Source organism: Cyprinus carpio, chromosome A6 (assembly GCF_018340385.1).
Source record: "Cyprinus carpio isolate SPL01 chromosome A6, ASM1834038v1, whole genome shotgun sequence".
In the NCBI taxonomy this organism is placed as follows: domain Eukaryota; kingdom Metazoa; phylum Chordata; class Actinopteri; order Cypriniformes; family Cyprinidae; genus Cyprinus; species Cyprinus carpio.
Window position 1 is genome coordinate 23,938,376 of NC_056577.1, and position 18,604 is coordinate 23,956,979.

General features: G+C 37.1%; 1 pseudogene; it reads right to left on the reverse strand.

Annotated features, from left to right (window-relative positions):
* Positions 1-1,492: 1,492 nt before the first annotated feature.
* LOC109080778 lies at positions 1,493-16,114 on the reverse strand (annotated as a pseudogene).
* Positions 16,115-18,604: the final 2,490 nt, after the last annotated feature.

An 18,604-nucleotide genomic window follows, 5' to 3' on the forward strand; every position in this document is an offset into this window, starting at 1 on the left:
ACAGCCTATTCGTTCAGAAATTTCTTTCTGTGTCTTACCCTCTCGCTTGAGGGTGTCAATGATGGCCTTCTGGACAGCAGTCAGGTCGGCAGTCTTACCCATGATTGCGGTTTTGAGTAATGAACCAGGCTGGGAGTTTTTAAAAGCCTCAGGAATCTTTTGCAGGTGTTTAGAGTTAATTAGTTGATTCAGATGATTAGGTTAATAGCTCGTTTAGAGAACCTTTTCATGATATGCTAATTTTTTGAGATAGGAATTTTGGGTTTTCATGAGCTGTATGCCAAAATCATCAGTATTAAAACAATAAAAGACCTGAAATATTTCAGTTGGTGTGCAATGAATCTAAAATATATGAAAGTTTAATTTTTATCATTACATTATGGAAAATAATGAACTTTTTCACAATATGCTAATTTTTTGAGAAGGACCTGTATATAGACTCTTGCACGCATATTTCACAATAATTACACAATAAAATATAAATATAACATCTACACTGTGCGGAGTACATGTAAGTTCTATTTTCATTACAATCTGCTGGTAACTAGGTGATAAATTCTATTAAGTATAATTAAATGGCTTAACTTAAAAGGTCATGTTTAGGATTGTAGGCCACACCTAAGCAAACTATGCTTAACTGCCAACAAGCAAAGACTAGCAGTGCTCTTCTTGTCAGTACTTAACATAAAGAGAGTGAAGCATGACATGATTAACAAATGTAGAACCTAAGTCTATAGACCTTAGTTTTCTACATTTTAATTCAAGTAATCTCAGTGTTTTGGTGTGTGATGTTACAGATCAGTGTATTAATAGATATTAGTGTAATAATAGTTTAATAAACCTGATCCCTCAAACCTCAAGAGAAAACATACCTCTGAGCACATTATTACTGCAAAACTTAATTAAATAACAGGAAATCAGATAATATTCAAGGGATAAAGGAGAGTCCAGGCATTTTTGTTTTTTATATTTTTGTAATATTTTATTTAAATACTAAAAAGTATGAATTTAAAAATGCAACAGTTGCTAAAAATATGACTTTGTGTCTTATAAAGGGCATTTTGAACAGAAAACGAACAACCAAAAGATCTGACCATTTAACTGAAAACAAGCACACACAAAATCAATGAAAATAAAAACACAACACAATAACAGTCATTGAGCTTTGGCATCCTGAGTGGTAGTATAAAAGCAAAGATAGGTTTGAGTGTTAAAAACTTTCTCTCTCGTTTATTTATCCATTAGATATACTTTACCAGGAATATCCATTTGTTGTATTTCTTGTACATTTCATTTTTATTTAATAAAAGAAGTTTAATTTGAAATCACTTCATAATGCACTCAATTTCAACATGACCTAATCTCACTGATTTACACTATATGTGAACATGACAGAAAAAGACAAAGTTTGCATACTGAATCAGTTTTGTGTATCCTAATGAGAAACACTTCTCTCATTCTGTATATAAACGTGACAATATCCACAGCGATACCATCTTGTCCTTTGCTCTCTCTGTTTTGTTTTTCTCCATCTCTCCTATACTGTGTTCATTTTCGCAGCTGTTGAGGTCCCAGCATGACTTTATTGATGAAGTTCACAATGGCCGTGGCTGGCTGCTCTGAGTCCAGCTCTGCAAACAGGTGACACACATTTCCCAATTCACTGCTGCGCCGTGCAACAAATCCAAACATCCTATAGAAAACAAGTATATATCAGAGACCATGACAGATTGTTCAGTTAAATAACCTTTTTATTAATTTATTTAATTTCATTTCACTGGATTAGTCTCAGTGGCATAGATAGAAATGCACTTGTCTTATTTCTAAATTTACACAGTTGGGTATAAAAATCCAGAAGGCACAAGAAAAGATACACCGAAAGAGAATATAGAGGTATATAAGTAGAAGCACTTACTTGCTGGAAGTGTTATCAGCATCAATCCACCTGGCACACACACACACACACACACACACACACACACACACACACACACACACACACACACACACACACACACACACAGTGGCTAAGCAACATGTACAAACAGAGCAAATAAGAGAGAAGCATAAAAGAGAGCAGGAGAGCACAAAAAAACAACAATAATAATAATTGACATTGACAGTTTTAGATCAGCATGAGAGGCAAACTTTCTCCTCTAGACATGTTCACTAGACTACGTTCAAAGAAATACATGTCGGCTTGGCCATACAATGAAGCAAAGTACATTATAGATGAGGTATGTTTTAGATTGGAGTTGTATTTCCTAATGATTCAATGCTAAATTGTACCTTTGATCCAGTGGAGCCACACTGCTGGAAGTCACATTGTGAAAAACAGTCTATATAAAGAAAAAGAGACAGACAAAGAGTGAGGTCTGAGTGAGTCTGATTTTACTTTTCATTGTCTCTGATTAATGTCTTAGATGTGAGACATAAAGGCCTGCAGTTTACTTGAATGGCTAAAATAGGTAACTTTAATCTCATATTTAAAGGATGATGCTAAAAATGCTTGAGGAGTGATAGTAATAAAGCTGTGTTACAATTGTACCTGCGCTGGTTATCAGTGAGGGTGATGCCTTGTGTGGACACTTTGAAGTGTATGACTGTTGGTGAAGGACGAGGGTCCTGGGGCAAAGTGCACTCGGTTGCCTTGGAGGCGTCTTGTGGGCCAGTGTTTAGGTAGAGAACATTACAAGCTGACAATGAGAAAGAGAGAAAGAGTAATAAAGAATATTAGAGGGAGAAAGAGGACATTGATTATTTTTAATGAGGAATATTGAATATAACACTATGAGTTTTATCATCAACCTTTTTTATTTCATTTTTTTTTAGCAAGAATGCATTCAATTTATCAAAAGTGACAGTAAAGACGCTGACATTTTCAAACAAATGCTGTTTTTCAGAGCCTTCTTTTCATCAAAGAATTCTGAAAAAAAAAAAAGTATCAGTCCCCACAAAAAGATTAAGCTGCACAACCATTTTCAAACGTAATAATAATAAGCTTTTTTTTTTTTGCATCAAATCAGCATATTTGAATAATTTCTGAAAGACCATGTGACACTGAGACTGGAATAATGGCTGCTGAACATTCAGCTTTGCCAATCACAGGAATAATCACAGGAATAAATTAAGCTTAAAATGATTAAAATAGAAAACAGTTATTATAAATTGTAATATTTCACAGCAGTACTTTTTTTTACTGTATTTTGATCAAATAAAAGCATAAGAGACTCCTTTCAAAAACATTTTTTATATGTTTCATCAACCTCAAAATTTTGAATAGTAGTTTATATAACTGTAATATCCATATTAATAAATGTAATAATACTTTTTTTTCTGCACCATCCATACATAGAAAAAATTTAAAGAAAATAATAAAAGAAAATAAACTGACCTGCCCCCTGTTTTAATAGATCTGCAGCTGTGCTGGTATTAGTTCCACTTTGCAACTCTTGCAATTCCCTTTCAAGATCTGAAACACAAACACACACAAATCAGGCAGTTATTACACAGTTATGAAAAAAAGATTAATTGTCATATGTTTTCGTGTTTGTATGACCTCTATCTGGGATTCGTAAAACACAAGGAAGAGACACAGGAGTAATGGAGTGCTGATACACCACAGCCTGGATGGACAGAATCATCAGAACTCAATCAATAAGGGGTGGTATTTCAACACTGAGCATAAGAAAATCATTCATAAACCAGGCATAACCTTTTTTTGTCTCACTGAAATATGTTTCATTTTGACAGCCTTTGATCTTCACTCCTTGAGGACCACTCTCAATCAGAAAGTGCCTAACTAGCTGCTCCTGTGGGTTGCCTGTCTCTCCGTGGTTACTAGCGTGGACTGGAGGTGTGCTGACTTTCAGAGCCAATCCATATGCGCCTTGGAATGAATTACTATCCCTAATGAGGAAGCAGCCAGGCTCCTTATCTTTTAATACTGCGATGGCTAAATGGGGAAAGAGATACTTCTGTCAACAGTGTCCTCCTCAAGATTGATTTACTGCAACTGGATTTTTACATCTTTCGTCCACTAGATGAAAATCATTATGATGATCACTTAGAAAAGTAACAATACAGTTGAGTATCTATTTATTATATATTTATATTTCAATTTATTATAGATATTATTTATTCATTCAATTTATTATGATTTATCAGTCAGATTGGTTACAATTCTGGCCAATACGATAAATCTATAATCATTGTCATTCTATTAACGATAACTTATAAAAAGCCAATATTAAAATTATGTCACATTGTAGTTTGGGGACCAATTCTATTAACTATGACTTTTGCCTTATAAACTCCTAATTTGCTGCTTATTTATATTTAGTAAGGGGGTGGTTAAGTTTAGGTATAGGGTAGGATTAAAGGATCAAAAATGTGGTCATGCAGAATAAGGCATTAATATATGCTTCACAAGTAAAAATAATGCTAGTACTATATATTCTAATAGTCAATAGTGAGAACTGGTTCCTAAACTAAAGTGTTTTCTAAAATTGTATACTATTTTGTCTAAAAAGCTAAAAAAATAAATAAATAAAAAAAATTCTGAAATACTAACTAAAATCAATTATTTGACATCTTAATAGTGTTACTAAATTATTAATGACTTTAGATGAGTGTTAGATAACAGCAAATGTAATCTAAATGTAGAAATATGGAAAATGATAATGTGAAATTAAATATCTAATATCATTCAATACTGATAAAAAAAAAAAACATCTAAAAGTACAGATATATTGTGCACTACTAATAATATACAATAGTAAAACTTTAGCGCATAGGGCTAGCAATGCCAATGTCATGGGTCCAAATGGCACAGAATACATGTAAGCCCACAACGTCTGCCAAATGCAAATGCATAAATAATGTAAGCTATACTGATGAAAGCACCACTAAAAATGCAGATGTTCTCACCCTGGTCTCTGGAGATGCCAGGTTTGTTCCAATACTTGGAGCTGTTTTGAACAAACTTGGGGCTGAGGCGGTTCTCTGGCTCCTCAATGCCACTAGAGGGGGTTACTTTGCATTTAGATGTGGGAGCAATTCATTGTTAGTAGTGGAGAAGGACACATGGAACTGGGCAAAGGAAGTCACAGGCTTTTCAGCTGACTTTGCTAATGAAGAGCTAGTGCATTCAGACACGTTCTGAAGGTAATCTCAGTATAGCCTGTACAGGGTACATGAGGCTCCATCAGAAGAGGGTAGCTGTATGCTCTAGGGCAGTGGTTTCCAATCCTGGTCCTGGAGAACCCCCAACACTGCATGCTTTTGGTGGCTCTTATCTGACACACACATTTGAGGTCTTGGAGTCTTCACTAATGAGCTGATGAGTTGAATCTGGTGTGTTTGAATAGGGAGACATCTTAAATGTGCAGTGTTGGGGGTTCTCCAGGACCAGGGCTGGGAACCACTGCTCTAGGGAATAAGGGTGTGACGTAGCCATCAGGGTCAGAGGACGTTGCAGTCAAGTCACTGTTGTCATGCTTTGCATTTCAGAATTTATGTTAAATGAAGGGAATTTAGAAGCAGAGCTTCTTTCTGAAGAGCAAAGTGGAGGTTGAGGACTTGTTGAGGTTGAAGTTGGTGTAGCATGAGCCGGGGCACTCCACTTTATCCTGCTCTGATTCCAGGATGCTGGTACTGAGAGGTTTGGGGTTGTGTGTTTGTACCTGCACTGACTCCACAACCTTGGATGATGGTGGGTTACTAATGAGAGGGGTGTTAGATTTACAATCTGTGATGGTTGTTTTCTTTGTATTTTCCTCTGCGCCACTGATAGCTGAGACAACATTGATCAGAGATCCAGGGAACGTTCTACTTTCTAGAACTTTGCTTTTCATTGGTTCTCCCACCTCCATTGGTCTGCTGTTAGAATACGCAGAAGAATTTACTTGATATCACATTAAAATCAACGTTCAACTATCAAAATTAACTGTTGCTGAGAGATTAACAGGAGGTGAAAAGGCCTCAATGTGACTTTTATCAGCATCTAAAACCTCTATACGCCCATCTACAAAATACACAACAATAGATTAGGAAAGAGAAAAAAGCTGGGGAAAAATAAATAAATTAAAATAAATGTTACATTTATGGTATTTTTGTGTCCCTTTTAAAGCTTGACATTATCAATCACCAACAAATTTTGTGTATAGGAAAGAACAGTGTTTACATTCTACAAAATATCTCCTTTTGTGTTCCACAAAAAAAAATAAATAAATAAATAAATAAAATAAAAATCTAGCTTGGACAACTTCAGAGTGATGAACAGAGGTTTCATTTTTTTTTTTTTTTGGAGAACTATCTCTTTAAATGTACATTACTTTTCAAAAGTTTGGGGTCAGTACGATTATTAAATGCTTATGCTCACCAAGGCTGCACTAATTTGATAAAAAACACTGTAATATTGTGAAATATTAATTCAATTTAATTATTATATTATTAATTATTAAATATATTAATTATTATTATATTGTATAATTGAAACTCTTCTCTATTTTTATATATTTTATATTGTTTAAAAACATTTTTTATTATTATTAATGATGAAAACATTTGTGCTGCTTAATATTTTTGTGGAAACTGTGATATGTTTTGTTTCATGATATTTTGATGTATATCAAGTTCAGAAGAACAGCATTTACTTGAAACACAAATGTTTGATAACATTTTACAATAAGGTTCCATTTGTTAACGTTAACTACATTAGTTAACATGAAAATTAGTTAACATGAAGTTCATAATAATTTCAACATTTACTAATACATTATTAAAATCCAAAGTTTTATCTGTTAATATTAATGGACCTAAGCTAACATGAACAATACCAATACTTTTATTAATTAATGTTAACATTAAGATGAATAAATACTGTAACTAATGAACTTTATTGTGAAGTGTTATCAAAAGTTGTTTAAGGAATGCATTATTTGTTAGCTGTAATTTATTGACCAAACTGAGTCAATGTGATTACTATTCATGCTATGCTGACTCTCTTCAGCTGAAGCATTGTTGTGACTGGCTTGTTTTGGAGATGGAGTGAGAGCAATGGGGGATAACGAATGACTGATGGAGACGTATCCAGGACTGTCTCTGAATGGTTGTGGAGAGCAAGGACAGGGTGGACGAGGGCTGTGATAGCCACTGCTTTGGGGGCTGGGATATGGACTGATTGGGGTCATATGTTTGGGTTGGGTGTCTGTAACATATATAGCTTGGTCTTGTTTTGGTACAGTGTGGCAATGTCTGTATGATAACATTACTGGTGACATTGCTATTTTGCGCCGCAGGTATTATTCGGCCTCTTGAGCTCCTTCCCAATGAGACTCCGCCCTTTCATCCCTCCAGTGCACAGGCCCCTCCCTCCTAATCCCAAACTCTGTCTCTCTAGACCAAGGGAGAGCTTCTATTTCTCTGCCGTGTAAGGAATGGAGGGCAACATCCTCTCGTAAGCGAGAACAGTCCCTACAGGAGCATGATGTTGGGGGAGTCGTGCTGTAATGTAATTCTCGGTATGGACTGGAGAGCAGTGACTGAGTAGGAGACAGAGAAGAAGGGATGTGGGTGTGGCCCTAGGGGAGGGCAGAGCAATAGAACACAGGACATGCCTCCCCAGAGTAGAACACACGTGTCTATGTGGGAAGTGTGTGGGAATGGGAGGACTGTGAGTGGGAAAGTGGCGAATGAAGGTGGGTTACGTGAGTGGGATATGAGTACATGTGCCTGATGGTTTCTGGGCAGGGATGGTGCAGACATTGCCCTCTCTCCCATAAAAGATCCGGCTGGGATGCACACGAGTCTCAGACTGGCAGCGGGGCAGTGCGGCTGCAGGGAAGTGTGTGGTGTTTGGGATGGAGCATTTGTGCAAGCTCTGGGTCACAGAATTAATAAATGTGGGAATACAGGTGACCATAAGACTGAACTGGCCATTCCAGTCTCATGGGAGAGCAGTTGCCATCGTCAAGAATTTTCTCTGTGTCTTTCCCTGTCTTCGTCCTTCTCTCTTTTTTCTCTTAGAAGTGGAGAGGGGGATTCGGGTGGTGCTGAGGAGCGACTTGCATCTTTGCTGAGCGAAAGAGGCTGGATGGAAAGATGAATGGGGGTAGAGGAGGAATGACAGGGTGAATGTGTGGGGGTTTTGACGGAAGTCGGACATCCACTGGGACTGGAGCCTGGTGCTCGACGCTTCTTCACTTGAGCATACAGACTACCGTTCAAAGACCCATGTGTGTGACAGATATCTACAGATCATAGGGAAATACAAAGACAAAACTTATTATTTACAGTCACATTATTATGGAGTGTATGAAAAATTTATTAGTGTTTTTTGTCCCAGAATCTTGACTAAAATAAATGATTATCTGATTCTCAAAAAAAAAAAAAGATTAATTGATTCATTTTAACCCTATTTAATATTTTTGTTCATCACTATGTTTTGACTTTGATACATTATATAAATTGTTTTATTAGTTGTATTTATTGTATTTTTTTTGTTTAAATGTACACTATCATTCAAAAGTCTGGGGTCAGTAAGATATTTTTTTAAAAGGAAATTAAGATTGATTAATTATTCAGCAAGGACACATTAAATTCTAGACTGAGAGCACATACCCTCAACACTATCCTCTTGGTGAATGTTAAAGTTCTCATACGAGTCCCAGCGCACAATAGGATCTGCGCTGCCATAATCCACAGATACTCCTGGCTCATTTCCCTGCACCTCTCCACCTAAAAAGACATACAAAACACACATATAACATTAAGATAGCGCTAATAGATGAAGGGATGGTGACAAAAGTGCATTTGATAGATGTGTACCTCTCCTTTGCAGACCAGAAGAAAACAGCAACTCCACTGTGGCGTCTGCAAGGAATCGGTCATCTATACACAAACACGAATCAGAGTCATAACACAGAAAACACACTTTATTCCTCTGCTTTGTAACAAGCCAAGGCAATGGAGGGGGCAGTCAAACAAGCAGTGCTGGTAGGTTTAACCATGCAAGCATGGTCAAGTTCTCCTTTGCCAAAATCAAGCTGAGACCCATGAACACTACAGGTGTGAAACTGGACTCTGAACACACATTCTCTCTTAGACACAACTGAGAGACGGTGATAACACTTCACCTAAAGACAGACAGTAAGAAGAACTATTTTACTGAAGAAAATTTGGTGCTTTTGTGGCAATACAAGTTATAAAAGTGTTGCTATGCAGATGAGAGGGTTTTCTAGTTGGTTGCTAGGTGGTTAATGGCCCAAGTGTCTATGATATTCTTATCCAGACATATGGCTTGAGTTTTTCACCCTTTTTACCGTTTTACCAAAGAGATTCACCTAAAAATGAAAATTCTGCCATCATTTAATCACCCTTATATCATTACAAACCCATAAGTCTTCAGTTAATCCTTGAAACAAATATATTGTGAATTAATTTTAATTTCTGTCTCTCCACTGAAAGTCCAAGTAACCAAAACATAAAAGATCCAAAACGTTTATATGGTGTCATTATACAAATCCATATGAATCAAGTGATTTAATCCAAGCCTTGTGAAGAGATACAGTTATTTTATATGATGACCAGATTTAATTTGGGCTTTTATTTACATCTAAACAATGATCAACACACATACAAAGAGCAAATCACAGCCGAAATGTGTATGGTGTATGGTCACAGATTAACCAAAGGTTTAAGGGGGTTATAATGACAAGAGGGTGAATATATTATGACAGAATTTTCATTTTTGGGTGAACCATCACCAACCATGTGATGATGTTTTTTTCAATATGTATTTTAAAATATTTTCTCCCTTCAAAGCAATGGCTAGTGAAGGGGTTATAGGAGAGTCTAATATAACAAGAATGTATTTTTGTGAAATGTATGAGTGTTCTTACCAAGATGTCTCCCTTCAGCAGTAGAGCTGGTTTAATATTCACACACAGCATCTTACTGTTAGGACCCTGAATATCACTGTAACACAAACAAAAACAAGTTGGCAAAGTATGACATCTCATTTTTTTTATAGTACAGTCAAGAATGGACATGACATGATGAAAAGAAGAGAGGGGAAATGTAATTTGGCTACACTGCAAGCCAGAGCTGGTCAGGCAGGTCTTTTAGCTGGATTTAGAGGGACTTTGGACACTTTTCAGCTGGACAGTCTGGGAGACCAGCTTGTTGACCAGCTAAACCAGCATGGCATGGCTGAGTGACTAACTACACCATTTTAGCCAGAACTTAAGATCATCTTAAACCAGCTTTGAGCAGCTTAAACCAACAAGATGTTTATTTTTGCAGGGTTGAGCACCACAGGTCAATATATCAGACTCCACGCAGTGACCATGTCACAGCTCTGAAAAACATCTCAAACTTAATGAGACTGATAAAACAGACCCACCTACTATTTGCCTGAAGAATAGACCAGCTGCAACGACTGATAGAGCTTCAAAAAGGGAGAGTAACCTGCAAAATGCAATGGATCATATGAGGAAACACAGTGAAAGGGAAAGTTCACCCAAAAATGTCCGTCACCCTAAAAAAATCTGTCATCCTTTTCTCACTCCCATGTCGCTCCAAACCTGTATGAATGAAACAAGTCATACAGGTTTGGAACGTCATGAGGGTGAGTAAATTATGATTTCATTTTTGCTTCAACTATCACTTCAACACATTTTAAAACATACAGATCTCTGTTGTCTTTAACCTAAAATCAGTTCAGAAAATACAAAATAAGGCCTGGTCATGATTGAACATGTTGTGTACCTCCTGCCTGGTAGTTGAGCAAAGCTGGAATATGAATTTTATGCAGGAAAAGAGGAGAGCTGTTCATCTTTTTTGAACCTGAGAGAAGACCAGAAAAATAATATATATATACTTGCAATTACAGAGAGAATATCATGACCAAACTAGAACAAGTTATTCTGGAACAAACAGAAATAAAGTTTGGTCATACCTGTTCTGAAATGGTTGGAGAGAGGAAGAGATTTTATCCTCACAAAATTTCCTCATAGCAATTGTCAAGAGAGCAAGATCTGCCCTGCAGACATACACACAGAAAGAATCAAGTGTAATTTAAATAAAAATTGTTTCCGGCAAAAAGGCACTGCTTAAAAAGTGGAAAAAATATCTTAATGTTCACCAAGGCTGCATTTATTTGATCAAAAATACAGTAAAGAGCGGTTTTCTGTTTAATATATTTTTAAATATAATTTATTTCAGTGATGGAAAAGCTCAAAAGAACGGCACTTATTTGGAACAAAAATATTTTGTAACATTATAAATGTCTTTACTGTCATTTTTGATTAATTTAATGATGAGAAGAAAAATATATACAACATCTAATACTAATTTTGGGTTATGCTTTCTATGACACAAAAATTTAATCAAATTTAACTTCTGTCATGATTTTCAAGTCTATATGTTGGATCAGACTGATTTGGTTAAGTTCAACTCGCTGACTCTTATCTGGTCACAAAGTTTAACAGCCATCTAGAGGGAAGGATTGAGAGTTGCATTGACTACTTTTATGACACTTTTATAGTGCTTTCTGAAGCTTTAGTACCAATTGATTGTAACTGCATGGAAAAGACAGTACATTAGTTTAAACTTTTCCATTAGAAAGGCAGTCATATGAGTTTGAAATGACTTTGGAGTAAGTAAATGGTGACAAAATCTCATTTTTGGATGATCCATTCCTTTAATAAGACTGATGACATTTAGACACTTTAAGCTATTATATATTAAATATCAAATAACTTCTGATCTCAACCTTGCAGTACAGTACAACCACATTCTGGGGGTCAGAGTTAAGCCAGTTCTCCATGGTTTTGCACACAGCACATATTTTATCGAGGGATGGGGCATGTAGATCAGGCCACCCAAATTTCTCAACCTGAGGCAAGGGAATGGGTCATCCCAGAAATACAGAAACAGAGGCATACATCAAAACAAGCAAGCCATACAGTTACTTTTAAATTAATTTGCTTGCAAATCTAACTAATGAAATAATACATATAATGCTGTTTTTAATCAAACAGCAAGAAGATACCTTTGGATTTAGTCTGTAGATGTCACAACGTAATGCCATAATTCACATGGCTTTAGATCTCAGCAGTGATTTTAAACAGAAGTTCAACTGACCAAGAACTTGTCTTGATGTTTAGATTTCAACATGGCTGCCACATCTTTGAGGTTAGCACTGTAACGCTGGTCTTCCAGGTCAGACAGAGATGATACGCTCAGTTATGTATGTCAGGTCAAAGTCATAATGACTGCCCATCAACTTCTCCATAAAACTCCATTTTGTCTCTACTGTAAAACACACAACAAACACAAGAAAGTCACACTCAAATACAAACATATGCAAATTTAAGGAGCAGTACACTTGAGAAATGTGACCCTGGACCACAAAACCAGTCATAAGGGTCGATTTTTTTTAAAATTGAGATTTATACATCATCTGAAAGCTGAAAAAATAAGCTTTCCATTGATGTATGGTTTGTTAGGATAGGACTATTTGAAAATCTGGAATCTGAGGAAGTTCTTAGCAATGTATATATTACTGATCAAAAAGTTATGATATATTTACGATAGTAAATTTACAAAATATCTTCATGGAACATGATCTTCACTTAATATCCTAATGATTTTTGGCATAAAATAAATATTGATAATTTTGACCCATACAATGTATTGTTGGCTATTGCTTCAAATATACCAGTGTGACTTAAGACTGGTTTTGTGGTCCAGGGTCACAAATAAGAAATGTCATCCTAACCAGGATGATTTTCAAACAACCTGAACGTGAGTGATAACATATTGTTACTTTTTGGGTGAGCTTTTTCTTGAATACATAATAATGTTGCTCTTTTCTCTGTCATTCAGAGTTAGCTTTATGAAATTTGCTCTTACCTGAGAGGAATGTTTATCTGGTTTTGAAATGGAGGCTGGAAAGATCATTATTAAAATACGTGAATAAAAAGCAGGCAGACATGGTATAGCCATTGCTTTTAAACTCAAATACATCAAACATATTTAGTAAGTCCTTTAGCCTTCCTTTTCTGATAATAGTGACAATTATGCCTTTGTAAAAAATAATGGTCATTTAAAAATTATCCATGCATTTCCCTTCAAATTGTTTTAATATGTTCCTCTGATATCCCAGCAGAAAGAAATGACTAAAGCTTACTGAAGCAGGCATGCACTTTTCAAAAATATCACTATTATTTAATATAATTACATTGTTTTTACAAAATTACAAATAATTTTGTAATTACAAAAGTCTATTTGACTCCAGCAAAAATACATAAAAAGAAAGACAGGAGTGGACATCTACACTGTATATATCAATCATAAAATCATGTGAAAATGCATTGCATTATGTTTAATAGGGGTCTCTGAGACCACAAACATCAGTAATGTTACATTTCTCATGAAGGATACACTGGAAAATAATCCAACTTTCATTTTGTCATACAAACTTGTATTGAAAACTGAATGTAGAAAAAGATGACATTACATAAGAAAATTAAATACAATTTTCCATAAGTTGAGTAAACTCAAAAATGTCCTAAAACTGGTTGCTTCTGATTATTACAGCACAGTGAGATTAAGTTTATAATCAGTTTAATGAAGTCTAAGTCCAGTTCCCTCAATGTCAATTCAGCTAAATTAATTAATATAAATGTAATGTAGAAGCAATGGTATGTTTTTTTAAGATATTCGTTAAAAATCAACTTGGGGTCTCACAGTTAAATGTTGGGTTAAATATTGATCCTATAGTCACAAGACATATATTATAAGCATTACTCACTGGATCTGAGATAACTTCACTGGGGACAGAGACCTGGAAAAAAGACAAACAGAGAAAGGTGTGTATTAGGTACATGAAAACCAAATCTTTGATGCATGATTTGGTGGGTTTAGACATCACAGACCATATAGAAAACACATACCAGCTTCTTAAACATACACACACACAGCTAGAATACTTTGGGGCCACTGGGTGACTCTCCATTTTAAGACATCATCTCTGTCCTCATTAGGTTATTATCACACCAGGGGATATCTGGTACTGTCTCTCTCTGTGTGTGTGTGTGTGTGTACATATTTGCACACGTCCACTTTGCTTCCTTCTCAGTAATTAGTTTAGACTGCTGGAAAATCCAACTGTTGGAAGTTGATGCTAACATGTTGCTATAATATAATGATAAAATTATATTAAAATGCAGACAAAACAAATTCTATATTAGGGATGAGGAAACACATGGGGTTCACTAACTACATCCTGTTTTAGCAGGTAACAAGTAATTGCAAGTGACGCAGACACAATCAAACCCTTATACACAATCACTAAACAAACATAAAGATAAATATTCATATATTGTAAACCTTACCTGATTGTATCCCTCATGTGTCAGTTACAATCTTGTCTCTACTTTGATTCATATATTGTTCATTCTCTCTTTTCTACAGTATTTCTCTTTGTGCCAAACAGATCATCTCACTACAACCACAAATTGATTCTACCATCTGAAATGAAAAATACACTTAGTATATTTTACATTTGAAAAAAGCAAAATGAAATCCCTCTTTGATGCCCTTTTTAAAAAGGAAAAGAGTCTGTACCTTTCTCAGATGAGTCCAGTTTTCTAGAGTTCCTATATCACACACACACACACGCTCTCCTCTCTTTCTTTCTCTCTCTCTCTTTCTGATCCTCTTACGCTCTTGCTCCCACTCAACTCTTTCTCTCTCTCTCAAACAAGGGCATGCACTGTAAAAAGTATTCAAGTAAATGATGCTTAAAACTGTAAATATGTACTTGATTATTGCAGTTTTATTATTGTAGGTGTTAGTTATGCATTAACTACTTGAATTGGATAACACTTAACAATAAAGTTCCATAGTCAATGCATTACCTAACAATGAGCAATACATTTGTTACTGTATTTATTAATTTTGTTAACATTATCATAGCTCATGTTAGCTCAAGTTCATTAAATATTAACTGATGCAACATTTAATTTTATTAGTATGTGTAAATTAACATTAACTAAGTTAATAAATTATATTTCGTCACTAACAATGGTTATTGCATTCCAATGCCATTCATCTTTCTTCGCGCATGCACTGGGGAATGAATAATTATGGCTGCATTGTTTTGACACTTGACATTTTACGCTCAGGCAAGGCATTTACTTAAAATAAGGAGTTAATTGATTAAACTCAAAACATAAGACGAAAACTGTTGCCTTAGTTTTTTGGGTTTGATGAACATTGTTTGTTTTATTGCTGTGCAGAGAAAAAATAAAAGAGAAAGAACGGGAGCAGGAGAAATAATAAGAAATAGAAGGAGAGAAAGAGAGGAACAGCTGTGCTGTGTAGTGCAAACACTGGTGTATATCCATGTGATGCACTACTGGCATTTGGTGACTTATTGCAATTTCTATTAATACCAAAGATAACCAGAGTTTGTAACTCATCTGAATTAGACCTATTTGTACTACATTTAAGACTGACACACATTACCAGACCAGCAGCCACTAAGATCATAGATGAACACATGGTGTTACAAGGACACATATAGTCTAACAATGAGAATGCATTTTTTTTTTTTTTTTGCCATTTTCTTATTGGTTGAAGCCAAATCAAGTGCTAATCAATGTTTCGCCAAAGTTTAGCCATATCCACTGTACTTCATAATAAAGGCATAGTGTAGTATCTGTACATTAATAAATATTGATGTACATTATGCGTGTTTGGGGAGAGGGTAGGTTTTGGCTATGTGGGAACCAAAAGTCCCACATGGATAGAAAAACCTGAAATCACCTACATTTTGTGAAGCAGTTAATGACACCCATGAGGAAATGGCTTAATAAACATAATAAAAAATGTCTTAAATCAAATCTAAAAATGGGTTAGGGACAGAAATATCAGCAAATATTAGGGAAGTATAAAAACAACAGAAGTCATTGTAAAGTCATGATAGTAAAAACAAAGGTGTTTTACCTCTGCAGTACATGCCATGGCTGTCGAGGGCTTGTCTGCAGCCAACACAGTGGTGTTTCTTCTTGGAGTTCCTCTCTTTAAAGGAGTGTGAACCCATTTTCCCCAACTACCCATGTAAGTACTAAGCACACAAAGACCTCAAAATTATACAGTAGCAGATATTGTGGGATCTATATGTATGTACATTTGGCAAGAACTAAACCTAAACACATCTGCCATCCACAAACATGATACTGACGAGCATTGAGCACACATCCACACGCCCACAGTTGTTGTGATATGAAGAGCATAAATCACTCACTCATATGAAAGCAATGAATGAAAATCATGTTTGTTTTGGGAATATACTGTGATGATGGAGATGTTTTGGGCACAAGGACTAGATATTGCATAAAACAGCAGGATGATTTGACAATCACTGATTGATCATACTCTTCTCTATTCTATTCTATTCATCTAGGTGTTCTTTCTACAAAAATTCAACTGTCCATGGTATACTGCCATCAACCAAATAATATGAATGGTATAAACAAAGTTATATATATATATATATATATATATATATATATATATATATTTCATATTATATATATATATATATATACTGTACATACATACATCTTAGCTGTCCATCGTGTTCGATGATAACGCTTGCTCCAGGGATAGGGATGGGGGGTGGGGGTTCAGCAACCATGCCGCTGGTGCCACTTCTCATGGGCGTAAAGTCCGATCCTTGATCCGCACACTCGACCGCAGATGGAGCAGGGGAAACCAGATACCAGGGGGGTGCCAGCCACTCGTTGGTGTCTCTTGATTCGCCTCATGGATCGTTGGTCTTGGTTGGTTTGGTGTATTTGAGAGACCGCAGCGGCACAGGTGGCCTGCCAGGCTGATCGGTCAAGTGCCAGAGATTCTAGCTTCGTGAGGGGGATGTTTGCCCGCTTTAGGAGGTCCCTGGTATAGTCCTTAAAACGACGCTTTTGCCCTCCGGCGGAACGTTTAGCACCCACTAGTTGACTGTAAAGGACTTGGCGGGGCAGGCGATGTTCAGGCATGCGTATGGTGTGCCCTATCCAACGCAGATGTTTTCTGGCCACAGCGGCTTCCATACAGATTGAGTCGGTGTTGCTGAGGATGACTGTTTGGGGGATTCGATCTTTCCAGGACAAGCTGAGGATTTTTTGTAAGCAGCGAATATGGAAGGCCTCTAGGTGGATGATGTGCTGGCGGTATGGGGTCCATGACTCTGCCCCATAAAGAAGAGTGGAGGGACATACCGCATTGTAAACAGCAACCTTGGTACTGACCTTCAGGTTACGATTTTCAAAGACCCTGCTGCGTAGGCGTCCAAAAGATGATGAGGCTTTATTTATCCGAGTGTGTATTTCTGTATCAAGGGAGCTGCTTGAGGACAGAGTGGAGCCGAGGTAGGTGAAGTGGTCCACTGATTTAAGTGGGACACCATTTATGTGAAAACTGGGGGGTGCGGGAACGGGGGTGGTGAGATGGAACATGACCTCGGTTTTTTTTGAGTGTTAACCTGTAGGCCGAAAGATTGGTACAGACTGGATATTATGTTAAGGGCGTACTGCATAGAGTCTGGGCTGTGGGCTAAGATTGCACAGTCATCAGCATACTGAAGCTCGCAGATCTGGCGGATCTTTGTCTTTGTGTGAGCTTGGAGCCGACGAATGTTGAAGAGGCTTCCGTCAAGTCGGTATTCCACATGGACACCGTCTTCATGTCCCAGAACACGGTGGAAAAGGCATGTGATGGCAGAGAGGAGGATGTTAAAGAGCATCGGAGCCAAGACACAGCCTTGCTTCACCCCAACGTTTACCCTGAAAGACTCTGATTGGAGTTCTCCCATGAGGACTCTGGCTTGCATCCCGTCATGCAGCTGCTGTAGGATGCTGAGAAACTTGGGTGGTACCCCAATTTTGGATAGGTGTTTCCAGAGCAACTCACGGTTGATGGTGTCAAAGGCTTTGCTGAGATCGATGAAGGCTACGAAAAGGTCTTTGTGATGCTCTCGACTCTTCTCCAGCAGCTGCCTCAAGACAAAAACCATGTTTGTTGTGGATCTGGTCTTCCGGAAGCCACACTGCGTTTCCGGAAGCACAGTTTCCGAGATGTGCTCAACCAGTCTGCTGAGCATGATCTTGGCCAGTACTTTCCCTGCGATGGAGAGGAGAGATATCCCACGGCTGTTGCCACAGACTGCTCTGTCTCCTTTCTGCTTGTATATGATAACAATGTTAGCATCCTTCCAGTCCTGTGGGAGGGTCCCATGTTCCCAGATGTTTTGAATCAGGAGGTGCAGGCGACGCGTGAGGGTGTATCCTCCATGTTTGAAAGACCTCTGCAGGGATTCCATCGGGTCCAGCGCTTTTGTTGTTTTTCAGCCCTGAAATAGCTTGCCGGAGTTCTGAGAAAAGTGGTGGAGTATCCAGGTGCATGGTTGGTGGCAAGTCTGGCAGATTATCCAGGATGTGTTGGTCAACAGGGTTGGTGTGGTTGAAGAGATTCTCAAAATGATTTACCCCAACGGGCAAGAATCTCGTGGCGGTCCTTGAAGAGCGTAGAC